Source organism: Engystomops pustulosus, chromosome 1 (genome assembly GCF_040894005.1).
Source record: "Engystomops pustulosus chromosome 1, aEngPut4.maternal, whole genome shotgun sequence".
Classification (NCBI taxonomy): domain Eukaryota; kingdom Metazoa; phylum Chordata; class Amphibia; order Anura; family Leptodactylidae; genus Engystomops; species Engystomops pustulosus.
The window spans coordinates 204,854,508-204,867,153 of record NC_092411.1 but is presented as its reverse complement, the minus strand read 5'-3'; the positions used below and the strand labels follow the sequence as shown (position 1 = coordinate 204,867,153).

Below are 12,646 nucleotides of genomic sequence, written 5' to 3'. Positions count from 1 at the left end.
TGCATCAGTCCTTGCTGGTGGTTTTAAAGCCTACTGAAAACATTTTGGGATGGATTTAGAAATGGGTACTTTTAATCATGTACTTTCCTGAATGGGGAGCATCCCTATCAATTTACGAAAGAAAAAGGAGACTTCCAAAATAGTTATCAGTTGTTTTATATCCAAAGAAGAACGTGCCGAAAACCGGGATCGAACCAGGGACCTTTAGATCTTCAGTCTAACGCTCTCCCAACTGAGCTATTTCGGCCTGTGCTGCTAGTTGTGGAGGTCACTGTTTTGGGAATTTGAAGATGTTCCACATCATAGAAATGCAAAGACATTGTGAATACAATTACAAGAATAACAAAAATTTCCAAACCGGAAGTAAATTTTTTAAACGTGTTGTGTTGTATTTTTGTACATTTATATGGTGTGAAAAGATGCCGAAACCCGGGATCGAACCAGGGACCTTTAGATCTTCAGTCTAACGCTCTCCCAACTGAGCTATTTCTGCCTCCTCTTACAGTAAGCGGGGACACTTTTTTAAAAAATTGAAGACACAACAACAGCATAGAAATCCAACTGCATTACAAACCAGAGTCCTCTCCAGCACAAGAAAATTTCCAATTACTTCACAGGAAGCTACATTTATTTAAATTAGTTGATAAGTATCAATATACTAGCAAGATAAAGCTTAACATTGAAGCAAGGACCTTTAGAGCTTCAGCGAGACCATGGCAAAACCTAGAGATGAGCCAGGTACTTCAAGATCTTCAGTGTAAAGCTCTGCATACCGAGCAAGGACCTGTAGAGCTTCAGCGAGACCATTGCAAAACCTAGAGATGTGCCAGATACTTCAAGATCTTCAGTGTAAAGCTCTCCACACAGAACTATTTTAGCTTCACGAGAGTGAAAAGATGATCTCCCTTTGAAGAATTTGAAGACATTCCATCGTGAACTAAATTTCGCAAAGTTACAATACATTTAATATGAACCTTTCCAAAACCCAGAAACTAAACAGGGACCTTAAGCCTAATGCTCTGCCAACCAAGCCATTTGAGCCTCTGAGAAAACATTTTGTTTTCAATTGAATTATGTTCTATATTTTTCTCAGGACATTTTGAACAATCTGGCAATTTTCAGGCAGCATGGAAATTCTAATAGACTAAGAAAAAACAAAACAAAACCGAAAGACTTTTTAAACTTACATCAATCACATTGTTTTGGTTACCAAGCATATCCAATATTGGATTTCAAGTAGGGATGTTGAGATTTTCAGTGCATCTGTCCTTGCTGGTGGTTTTAAAGCCTACTGAAAACGTTTTGGGATGGATTTAGAAATGGGTACTTTTAATCATGTACTTGCCTGAATGAGGAGCATCCCTATCAATTAACGAAAGAAAAAGGAGACTTCCAAAATAGTTATCGGTTGTTTTGTATCCAAAGAAGAACATGCCGAAACCCGGGATTGAACCAGGGACCTTTAGATCTTCAGTCTAACGCTCTCCCAACTGAGCTATTTTGGCCTGTGCTGCTAGTTGTGGAGGTCACTGTTTTGGGAATTTGAAGATGTTCCACATCATAGAAATGCAAAGACATTGTGAATACAATTACAAGAATAACAAAAATTTCCAAACCGGAAGTAAATTTTTTAAACGTGTTGTGTTGTATTTTTGTACATTTATATGGTGTGAAAAGATGCCGAAACCCGGGATCGAACCAGGGACCTTTAGATCTTCAGTCTAACGCTCTCCCAACTGAGCTATTTCGGCCTCCTCTAACATTAAGCGTGGACACTTTTTAAAAAAATTGAAGACACAACAACAGCATAGAAATCCAACTGCATTACAAACCAGAGTCCTCTCCAGCACAAGAAAATTTCCAATTACTTCACAGGAAGCTACATTTATTTAAATTAGTTGATAAGTATCAATATACTAGCAAGATAAAGCTTAACATTGAAGCAAGGACCTTTAGAGCTTTAGCGAGACCATGGCAAAACCTAGAGATGAGCCAGGTACTTCAAGATCTTCAGTGTAAAGCTCTGCATACTGAGCAAGGACCTGTAGAGCTTCAGCGAGACCATTGCAAAACCTAGAGATGTGCCAGATACTTCAAGTTCTTCAGTGTAAAGCTCTCCACACTGAACTATTTTAGCTTCACGAGAGTGAAAAGATGATCTCCCTTTGAAGAATTTGAAGACATTCTATCGTGAACTAAATTTCACAAAGTTACAATACATTTAATATGAACCTTTCCAAAACCCAGAAACTAAACAGGGACCTTAAGCCTAATGCTCTGCCAACCAAGCCATTTGAGCCTCTGAGAAAACGTTTTGTTTTCAATTGAATTATGTTCTATATTTTTCTCAGGACATTTTGAACAATCTGGCAATTTTCAGGCAGCATGGAAATTCTAATAGACTAAGAAAAAACAAAACAAAACCGAAAGACTTTTTAAACTTACATCAATCACATTGTTTTGGTTACCAAGCATATCCAATATTGGATTTCAAGTAGGGATGTTGAGATTTTCAGTGCATCAGTCCTTGCTGGTGGTTTTAAAGCCTACTGAAAACGTTTTGGGATGGATTTAGAAATGGGTACTTTTAATCATGTACTTTCCTGAATGAGGAGCATTAACGAATTAACGAAAGAAAAAGGAGACTTCCAAAATAGTTATCGGTTGTTTTATATCCAAAGAAGAACATGCCGAACCCCGGGATTGAACCAGGGACCTTTAGATCTTCAGTCTAACGCTCTCCCAACTGAGCTATTTCGGCCTGTGCTGCTAGCTGTGGAGGTCACTGTTTTGGGAATTTGAAGATGTTCCAAATCATAGAAATGCAAAGACATTGTGAATACAATTACAAGAATAACAAAAATTTCCAAATCGGAAGTAAATTTTTTAAACGTGTTGTGTTGTATTTTTGTACATTTATACGGTGTGAAAAGATGCCGAAACCCGGGATCGAACCAGGGACCTTTAGATCTTCAGTCTAACGCTCTCCCAACTGAGCTATTTCGGCCTCCTCTAACAGTAAGCGTGGACACTTTTTAAAAAAATTGAAGACACAACAACAGCATAGAAATCCAACTGCATTACAAACCAGAGTCCTCTCCAGCACAAGAAAATTTCCAATTACTTCACAGGAAGCTACATTTCTTTAAATTAGTTGATAAGTATCAATATACTAGCAAGATAAAGCTTAACATTGAAGCAAGGACCTTTAGAGCTTCAGCGAGACCATGGCAAAACCTAGAGATGAGCCAGGTACTTCAAGATCTTCAGTGTAAAGCTCTGCATACCGAGCAAGGACCTGTAGAGCTTCAGCGAGACCATTGCAAAACCTAGAGATGTGCCAGATACTTCAAGATCTTCAGTGTAAAGCTCTCCACACAGAACTATTTTAGCTTCACGAGAGTGAAAAGATGATCTCCCTTTGAAGAATTTGAAGACATTCCATCGTGAACTAAATTTCACAAAGTTACAATACATTTAATATGAACCTTTCCAAAACCCAGAAACTAAACAGGGACCTTAAGCCTAATGCTCTGCCAACCAAGCCATTTGAGCCTCTGAGAAAACGTTTTGTTTTCAATTGAATTATGTTCTATATTTTTCTCAGGACAATTTGAACAATCTGTCAATTTTCAGGCAGCATGGAAATTCTAATAGACTAAGAAAAAACAAAACAAAACCGAAAGACTTTTTAAACTTTCATCAATCACATTGTTTTGGTTACCAAGCATATCCAATATTGGATTTCAAGTAGGGATGTTGAGATTTTCAGTGCATCAGTCCTTGCTGGTGGTTTTAAAGCCTACTGAAAACGTTTTGGGATGGATTTAGAAATGGGTACTTTTAATCATGTACTTTCCTGAATGAGGAGCATCCCTATCAATTTACGAAAGAAAAAGGAGATTTCCAAAATAGTTATCAGTTGTTTTATATCCAAAAAAGAACGTGCCGAAACCTGGGATTGAACCAGGGACCTTTAGATCTTCAGTCTAACGCTCTCCCAACTGAGCTATTTCGGCCTGTGCTGCTAGTTGTGGAGGTCACTGTTTTGGGAATTTGAAGATGTTCCACATCATAGAAATGCAAAGACATTGTGAATACAATTACAAGAATAACAAAAATTTCCAAACCGGAAGTAAATTTTTTAAACGTGTTGTGTTGTATTTTTCTACATTTATATGGTGTGAAAAGATGCCGAAACCCGGGATCGAACCAGGGACCTTTAGATCTTCAGTCTAACGCTCTCCCAACTGAGCTATTTCGGCCTCCTCTAACATTAAGCGTGGACACTTTTTAAAAAAATTGAAGACACAACAACAGCATAGAAATCCAACTGCATTACAAACCAGAGTCCTCTCCAGCACAAGAAAATTTCCAATTACTTCACAGGAAGCTACATTTATTTAAATTAGTTGATAAGTGTCAATATACTAGCAAGATAAAGCTTAACATTGAAGCAAGGACCTTTAGAGCTTTAGCGAGACCATGGCAAAACCTAGAGATGAGCCAGGTACTTCAAGATCTTCAGTGTAAAGCTCTGCATACTGAGCAAGGACCTGTAGAGCTTCAGCGAGACCATTGCAAAACCTAGAGATGTGCCAGATACTTCAAGATCTTCAGTGTAAAGCTCTCCACACAGAACTATTTTAGCTTCACGAGAGTGAAAAGATGATCTCCCTTTGAAGAATTTGAAGACATTCCATCGTGAACTAAATTTCACAAAGTTACAATACATTTAATATGAACCTTTCCAAAACCCAGAAACTAAACAGGGACCTTAAGCCTAATGCTCTGCCAACCAAGCCATTTGAGCCTCTGAGAAAACGTTTTGTTTTCAATTGAATTATGTTCTATATTTTTCTCAGGACAATTTGAACAATCTGTCAATTTTCAGGCAGCATGGAAATTCTAATAGACTAAGAAAAAACAAAACAAAACCGAAAGACTTTTTAAACTTTCATCAATCACATTGTTTTGGTTACCAAGCATATCCAATATTGGATTTCAAGTAGGGATGTTGAGATTTTCAGTGCATCAGTCCTTGCTGGTGGTTTTAAAGCCTACTGAAAACGTTTTGGGATGGATTTAGAAATGGGTACTTTTAATCATGTACTTTCCTGAATGAGGAGCATCCCTATCAATTTACGAAAGAAAAAGGAGATTTCCAAAATAGTTATCAGTTGTTTTATATCCAAAAAAGAACGTGCCGAAACCCGGGATTGAACCAGGGACCTTTAGATCTTCAGTCTAACGCTCTCCCAACTGAGCTATTTCGGCCTGTGCTGCTAGTTGTGGAGGTCACTGTTTTGGGAATTTGAAGATGTTCCACATCATAGAAATGCAAAGACATTGTGAATACAATTACAAGAATAACAAAAATTTCCAAACCGGAAGTAAATTTTTTAAACGTGTTGTGTTGTATTTTTGTACATTTATATGGTGTGAAAAGATGCCGAAACCCGGGATCGAACCAGGGACCTTTAGATCTTCAGTCTAACGCTCTCCCAACTGAGCTATTTCGGCCTCCTCTAACATTAAGCGTGGACACTTTTTAAAAAAATTGAAGACACAACAACAGCATAGAAATCCAACTGCATTACAAACCAGAGTCCTCTCCAGCACAAGAAAATTTCCAATTACTTCACAGGAAGCTACATTTATTTAAATTAGTTGATAAGTATCAATATACTAGCAAGATAAAGCTTAACATTGAAGCAAGGACCTTTAGAGCTTCAGCGAGACCATGGCAAAACCTAGAGATGAGCCAGGTACTTCAAGATCTTCAGTGTAAAGCTCTGCATACTGAGCAAGGACCTGTAGAGCTTCAGCGAGACCATTGCAAAACCTAGAGATGTGCCAGATACTTCAAGATCTTCAGTGTAAAGCTCTTTACACTGAACTATTTTAGATTCACGAGAGTGCAAAGATGATCTCCCTTTGAAGAATTTGAAGACATTCCATCGTGAACTAAATTTCACAAAGTTACAATACATTTAATATGAACCTTTCCAAAACCCAGAAACTAAACAGGGACCTTAAGCCTAATGCTCTGCCAACCAAGCCATTTGAGCCTCTGAGAAAACGTTTTGTTTTCAATTAAATTATGTTCTATATTTTTCTCAGGACATTTTGAACAATCTGGCAATTTTCAGGCAGCATGGAAATTCTAATAGACTAAGAAAAAACAAAACAAAACCGAAAGACTTTTTAAACTTTCATCAATCACATTGTTTTGGTTACCAAGCATATCCAATATTGGATTTCAAGTAGGGATGTTGAGATTTTAAGTGCATCAGTCCTTGCTGGTGGTTTTAAAGCCTACTGAAAACGTTTTGGGATGGATTTAGAAATGGGTACTTTTAATCATGTACTTTCCTTAATGGGGAGCATCCCTATCAATTTACGAAAGAAAAAGGAGACTTCCAAAATAGTTATCAGTTGTTTTATATCCAAAGAAGAATGTGCCGAAAACCGGGATCGAACCAGGGACCTTTAGATCTTCAGTCTAACGCTCTCCCAACTGAGCTATTTCGGCCTGTGCTGCTAGTTGTGGAGGTCACTGTTTTGGGAATTTGAAGATGTTCCACATCATAGAAATGCAAAGACATTGTGAATACAATTACAAGAATAACAAAAATTTCCAAACCGGAAGTAAATTTTTTAAACGTGTTGTGTTGTATTTTTGTACATTTATATGGTGTGAAAAGATGCCGAAACCCGGGATCGAACCAGGGACCTTTAGATCTTCAGTCTAATGCTCTCCCAACTGAGCTATTTCGGCCTCCTCTTACAGTAAGCGGGGACACTTTTTTAAAAAATTGAAGACACAACAACAGCATAGAAATCCAACTGCATTACAAACCAGAGTCCTCTCCAGCACAAGAAAATTTCCAATTACTTCACAGGAAGCTACATTTATTTAAATTAGTTGATAAGTATCAATATACTAGCAAGATAAAGCTTAACATTGAAGCAAGGACCTTTAGAGCTTCAGCGAGACCATGGCAAAACCTAGAGATGATCCAGGTACTTCAAGATCTTCAGTGTAAAGCTCTGCATACTGAGCAAGGACCTGTAGAGCTTCAGCGAGACCATTGCAAAACCTAGAGATGTGCCAGATACTTCAAGATCTTCAGTGTAAAGCTCTCCACACTGAACTATTTTAGCTTCACGAGAGTGAAAAGATGATCTCCCTTTGAAGAATTTGAAGACATTCCATCGTGAACTAAATTTCACAAAGTTACAATACATTTAATATGAACCTTTCCAAAACCCAGAAACTAAACAGGGACCTTAAGCCTAATGCTCTGCCAACCAAGCCATTTGAGCCTCTGAGAAAACGTTTTGTTTTCAATTGAATTATGTTCTATATTTTTCTCAGGACATTTTGAACAATCTGGCAATTTTCAGGCAGCATGGAAATTCTAATAGACTAAGAAAAAACAAAACAAAACCGAAAGACTTTTTAAACTTTCATCAATCACATTGTTTTGGTTACCAAGCATATCCAATATTGGATTTCAAGTAGGGATGTTGAGATTTTCAGTGCATCAGTCCTTGCTGGTGGTTTTAAAGCCTACTGAAAACGTTTTGGGATGGATTTAGAAATGGGTACTTTTAATCATGTACTTTCCTGAATGAGGAGCATCCCTATCAATTTACGAAAGAAAAAGGAGACTTCCAAAATAGTTATCGGTTGTTTTATATCCAAAGAAGAACATGCCGAAACCCGGGATCGAACCAGGGACCTTTAGATCTTCAGTCTAACGCTCTCCCAAATGAGCTATTTCGGCCTGTGCTGCTAGTTGTGGAGGTCACTGTTTTGGGAATTTGAAGATGTTCCACATCATAGAAATGCAAAGACATTGTGAATACAATTACAAGAATAACAAAAATTTCCAAACCGGAAGTAAATTTTTTAAACGTGTTGTGTTGTATTTTTGTACATTTATATGGTGTGAAAAGATGCCGAAACCCGGGATCGAACCAGGGACCTTTAGATCTTCAGTCTAACGCTCTCCCAACTGAGCTATTTCGGCCTCCTCTTACAGTAAGCGGGGACACTTTTTTAAAAAATTGAAAACACAACAACAGCATAGAAATCCAACTGCATTACAAACCAGAGTCCTCTCCAGCACAAGAAAATTTCCAATTACTTCACAGGAAGCTACATTTATTTAAATTAGTTGATAAGTATCAATATACTAGCAAGATAAAGCTTAACATTGAAGCAAGGACCTTTAGAGCTTCAGCGAGACCATGGCAAAACCTAGAGATGAGCCAGGTACTTCAAGATCTTCAGTGTAAAGCTCTGCATACTGAGCAAGGACCTGTAGAGCTTCAGCGAGACCATTGCAAAACCTAGAGATGTGCCAGATACTTCAAGATCTTCAGTGTAAAGCTCTCCACACTGAACTATTTTAGCTTCACGAGAGTGAAAAGATGATCTCCCTTTGAAGAATTTGAAGACATTCCATCGTGAACTAAATTTCACAAAGTTACAATACATTTAATATGAACCTTTCCAAAACCCAGAAACTAAACAGGGACCTTAAGCCTAATGCTCTGCCAACCAAGCCATTTGAGCCTCTGAGAAAACGTTTTGTTTTCAATTGAATTATGTTCTATATTTTTCTCAGGACATTTTGAACAATCTGGCAATTTTCAGGCAGCATGGAAATTCTAATAGACTAAGAAAAAACAAAACAAAACCGAAAGACTTTTTAAACTTTCATCAATCACATTGTTTTGGTTACCAAGCATATCCAATATTGGATTTCAAGTAGGGATGTTGAGATTTTCAGTGCATCAGTCCTTGCTGGTGGTTTTAAAGCCTACTGAAAACGTTTTGGGATGGATTTAGAAATGGGTACTTTTAATCATGTACTTTCCTGAATGAGGAGCATTAACGAATTAACGAAAGAAAAAGGAGACTTCCAAAATAGTTATCGGTTGTTTTATATCCAAAGAAGAACATGCCGAACCCCGGGATTGAACCAGGGACCTTTAGATCTTCAGTCTAACGCTCTCCCAACTGAGCTATTTCGGCCTGTGCTGCTAGTTGTGGAGGTCACTGTTTTGGGAATTTGAAGATGTTCCACATCATAGAAATGCAAAGACATTGTGAATACAATTACAAGAATAACAAAAATTTCCAAACCGGAAGTAAATTTTTTAAACGTGTTGTGTTGTATTTTTGTACATTTATATGGTGTGAAAAGATGCCGAAACCCGGGATCGAACCAGGGACCTTTAGATCTTCAGTCTAACGCTCTCCCAACTGAGCTATTTCGGCCTCCTCTTACAGTAAGCGGGGACACTTTTTTAAAAAATTGAAGACACAACAACAGCATAGAAATCCAACTGCATTACAAACCAGAGTCCTCTCCAGCACAAGAAAATTTCCAATTACTTCACAGGAAGCTACATTTATTTAAATTAGTTGATAAGTATCAATATACTAGCAAGATAAAGCTTAACATTGAAGCAAGGACCTTTAGAGCTTCAGCGAGACCATGGCAAAACCTAGAGATGAGCCAGGTACTTCAAGATCTTCAGTGTAAAGCTCTGCATACTGAGCAAGGACCTGTAGAGCTTCAGCGAGACCATTGCAAAACCTAGAGATGTGCCAGATACTTCAAGATCTTCAGTGTAAAGCTCTCCACACTGAACTATTTTAGCTTCACGAGAGTGAAAAGATGATCTCCCTTTGAAGAATTTGAAGACATTCCATCGTGAACTAAATTTCACAAAGTTACAATACATTTAATATGAACCTTTCCAAAACCCAGAAACTAAACAGGGACCTTAAGCCTAATGCTCTGCCAACCAAGCCATTTGAGCCTCTGAGAAAACGTTTTGTTTTCAATTGAATTATGTTCTATATTTTTCTCAGGACATTTTGAACAATCTGGCAATTTTCAGGCAGCATGGAAATTCTAATAGACTAAGAAAAAACAAAACAAAACCGAAAGACTTTTTAAACTTTCATCAATCACATTGTTTTGGTTACCAAGCATATCCAATATTGGATTTCAAGTAGGGATGTTGAGATTTTCAGTGCATCAGTCCTTGCTGGTGGTTTTAAAGCCTACTGAAAACGTTTTGGGATGGATTTAGAAATGGGTACTTTTAATCATGTACTTTCCTGAATGAGGAGCATCCCTATCAATTTACGAAAGAAAAAGGAGACTTCCAAAATAGTTATCGGTTGTTTTATATCCAAAGAAGAACATGCCGAAACCCGGGATCGAACCTGGGACCTTTAGATCTTCAGTCTAACGCTCTCCCAACAGAGCTATTTCGTCCTGTGCTGCTAGTTGTGGAGGTCACTGTTTTGGGAATTTGAAGATGTTCCACATCATAGAAATGCAAAGACATTGTGAATACAATTACAAGAATAACAAAAATTTCCAAACCGGAAGTAAATTTTTTAAACGTGTTGTGTTGTATTTTTGTACATTTATATGGTGTGAAAAGATGCCGAAACCCAGGATCGAACCAGGGACCTTTAGATCTTCAGTCTAACGCTCTCCCAACTGAGCTATTTCTGCCTCCTCTTACAGTAAGCGGGGACACTTTTTTAAAAAATTGAAGACACAACAACAGCATAGAAATCCAACTGCATTACAAACCAGAGTCCTCTCCAGCACAAGAAAATTTCCAATTACTTCACAGGAAGCTACATTTATTTAAATTAGTTGATAAGCATCAATATACTAGCAAGATAAAGCTTAACATTGAAGCAAGGACCTTTAGAGCTTCAGCGAGACCATGGCAAAACCTAGAGATGAGCCAGGTACTTCAAGATCTTCAGTGTAAAGCTCTGCATACTGAGCAAGGACCTGTAGGGCTTCAGCGAGACCATTGCAAAACCTAGAGATGTGCCAGATACTTCAAGATCTTCAGTGTAAAGCTCTTTACACTGAACTATTTTAGCTTCACGAGAGTTAAAAGATGATCTCCCTTTGAAGAATTTGAAGACATTCCATCGTGAACTAAATTTCACAAAGTTACAATACATTTAATATGAACCTTTCCAAAACCCAGAAACTAAACAGGGACCTTAAGCCTAATGCTCTGCCAACCAAGCCATTTGAGCCTCTGAGAAAACGTTTTGTTTTCAATTGAATTATGTTCTATATTTTTCTCAGGACATTTTGAACAATCTGGCAATTTTCAGGCAGCATGGAAATTCTAATAGACTAAGAAAAAACAAAACAAAACCGAAAGACTTTTTAAACTTTCATCAATCACATTGTTTTGGTTACCAAGCATATCCAATATTGGATTTCAAGTAGGGATGTTGAGATTTTCAGTGCATCAGTCCTTGCTGGTGGTTTTAAAGCCTACTGAAAACGTTTTGGGATGGATTTAGAAATGGGTACTTTTAATCATGTACTTTCCTGAATGAGGAGCATCCCTATCAATTTACGAAAGAAAAAGGAGACTTCCAAAATAGTTATCGGTTGTTTTATATCCAAAGAAGAACATGCCGAAACCCGGGATCGAACCAGGGACCTTTAGATCTTCAGTCTAACGCTCTCCCAACTGAGCTATTTCGGCCTGTGCTGCTAGTTGTGGAGGTCACTGTTTTGGGAATTTGAAGATGTTCCACATCATAGAAATGCAAAGACATTGTGAATACAATTACAAGAATAACAGAAATTTCCAAACCGGAAGTAAATTTTTTAAACGTGTTGTGTTGTATTTTTGTACATTTATATGGTGTGAAAAGATGCCGAAACCCGGGATCGAACCAGGGACCTTTAGATCTTCAGTCTAACGCTCTCCCAACTGAGCTATTTCGGCCTCCTCTTACAGTAAGCGTGGACACTTTTTAAAAAAAATGGAAAACACAACAACAGCATAGAAATCCAACTGCATTACAAACCAGAGTCCTCTCCAGCACAAGAAAATTTCCAATTACTTCACAGGAAGCTACATTTATTTAAATTAGTTGATAAGTATCAATATACTAGCAAGATAAAGCTTAACATTGAAGCAAGGACCTTTAGAGCTTCAGCGAGACCATGGCAAAACCTAGAGATGAGCCAGGTACTTCAAGATCTTCAGTGTAAAGCTCTGCATACTGAGCAAGGACCTGTAGGGCTTCAGCGAGACCATTGCAAAACCTAGAGATGTGCCAGATACTTCAAGATCTTCAGTGTAAAGCTCTTTACACTGAACTATTTTAGCTTCACGAGAGTTAAAAGATGATCTCCCTTTGAAGAATTTGAAGACATTCCATCGTGAACTAAATTTCACAAAGTTACAATACATTTAATATGAACCTTTCCAAAACCCAGAAACTAAACAGGGACCTTAAGCCTAATGCTCTGCCAACCAAGCCATTTGAGCCTCTGAGAAAACGTTTTGTTTTCAATTGAATTATGTTCTATATTTTTCTCAGGACATTTTGAACAATCTGGCAATTTTCAGGCAGCATGGAAATTCTAATAGACTAAGAAAAAACAAAACAAAACCGAAAGACTTTTTAAACTTTCATCAATCACATTGTTTTGGTTACCAAGCATATCCAATATTGGATTTCAAGTAGGGATGTTGAGATTTTCAGTGCATCAGTCCTTGCTGGTGGTTTTAAAGCCTACTGAAAACGTTTTGGGATGGATTTAGAAATGGGTAC

The 12,646-nt window shown here is 37.7% G+C and overlaps 8 non-coding genes across 8 annotated transcripts; all 8 read right to left on the bottom strand.

Moving 5' to 3' along the window:
- Positions 1 to 1,678: 1,678 nt before the first annotated feature.
- Positions 1,679 to 1,751, bottom strand: TRNAF-GAA (transfer RNA phenylalanine (anticodon GAA)). Its single transcript has one exon. It is a non-coding gene; the product is annotated as a tRNA-Phe (tRNA).
- Positions 1,752 to 2,934: 1,183 nt separating this feature from the next.
- TRNAF-GAA (transfer RNA phenylalanine (anticodon GAA)) lies at positions 2,935 to 3,007 on the bottom strand. The gene has a single exon. It is a non-coding gene; the product is annotated as a tRNA-Phe (tRNA).
- Positions 3,008 to 4,192: 1,185 nt separating this feature from the next.
- TRNAF-GAA (transfer RNA phenylalanine (anticodon GAA)) lies at positions 4,193 to 4,265 on the bottom strand. Its single transcript has one exon. It is a non-coding gene; the product is annotated as a tRNA-Phe (tRNA).
- Positions 4,266 to 5,450: 1,185 nt separating this feature from the next.
- TRNAF-GAA (transfer RNA phenylalanine (anticodon GAA)) lies at positions 5,451 to 5,523 on the bottom strand. The gene has a single exon. It is a non-coding gene; the product is annotated as a tRNA-Phe (tRNA).
- A 2,443-nt stretch (positions 5,524 to 7,966) lies between these two features.
- TRNAF-GAA (transfer RNA phenylalanine (anticodon GAA)) lies at positions 7,967 to 8,039 on the bottom strand. The gene has a single exon. It is a non-coding gene; the product is annotated as a tRNA-Phe (tRNA).
- Positions 8,040 to 9,222: 1,183 nt separating this feature from the next.
- TRNAF-GAA (transfer RNA phenylalanine (anticodon GAA)) lies at positions 9,223 to 9,295 on the bottom strand. The gene has a single exon. It is a non-coding gene; the product is annotated as a tRNA-Phe (tRNA).
- Positions 9,296 to 11,492: 2,197 nt separating this feature from the next.
- TRNAF-GAA (transfer RNA phenylalanine (anticodon GAA)) lies at positions 11,493 to 11,565 on the bottom strand. The gene has a single exon. It is a non-coding gene; the product is annotated as a tRNA-Phe (tRNA).
- A 173-nt stretch (positions 11,566 to 11,738) lies between these two features.
- On the bottom strand, positions 11,739 to 11,811 carry TRNAF-GAA (transfer RNA phenylalanine (anticodon GAA)). Its single transcript has one exon. It is a non-coding gene; the product is annotated as a tRNA-Phe (tRNA).
- Between the last annotated feature and the right edge of the window lie 835 nt (positions 11,812 to 12,646).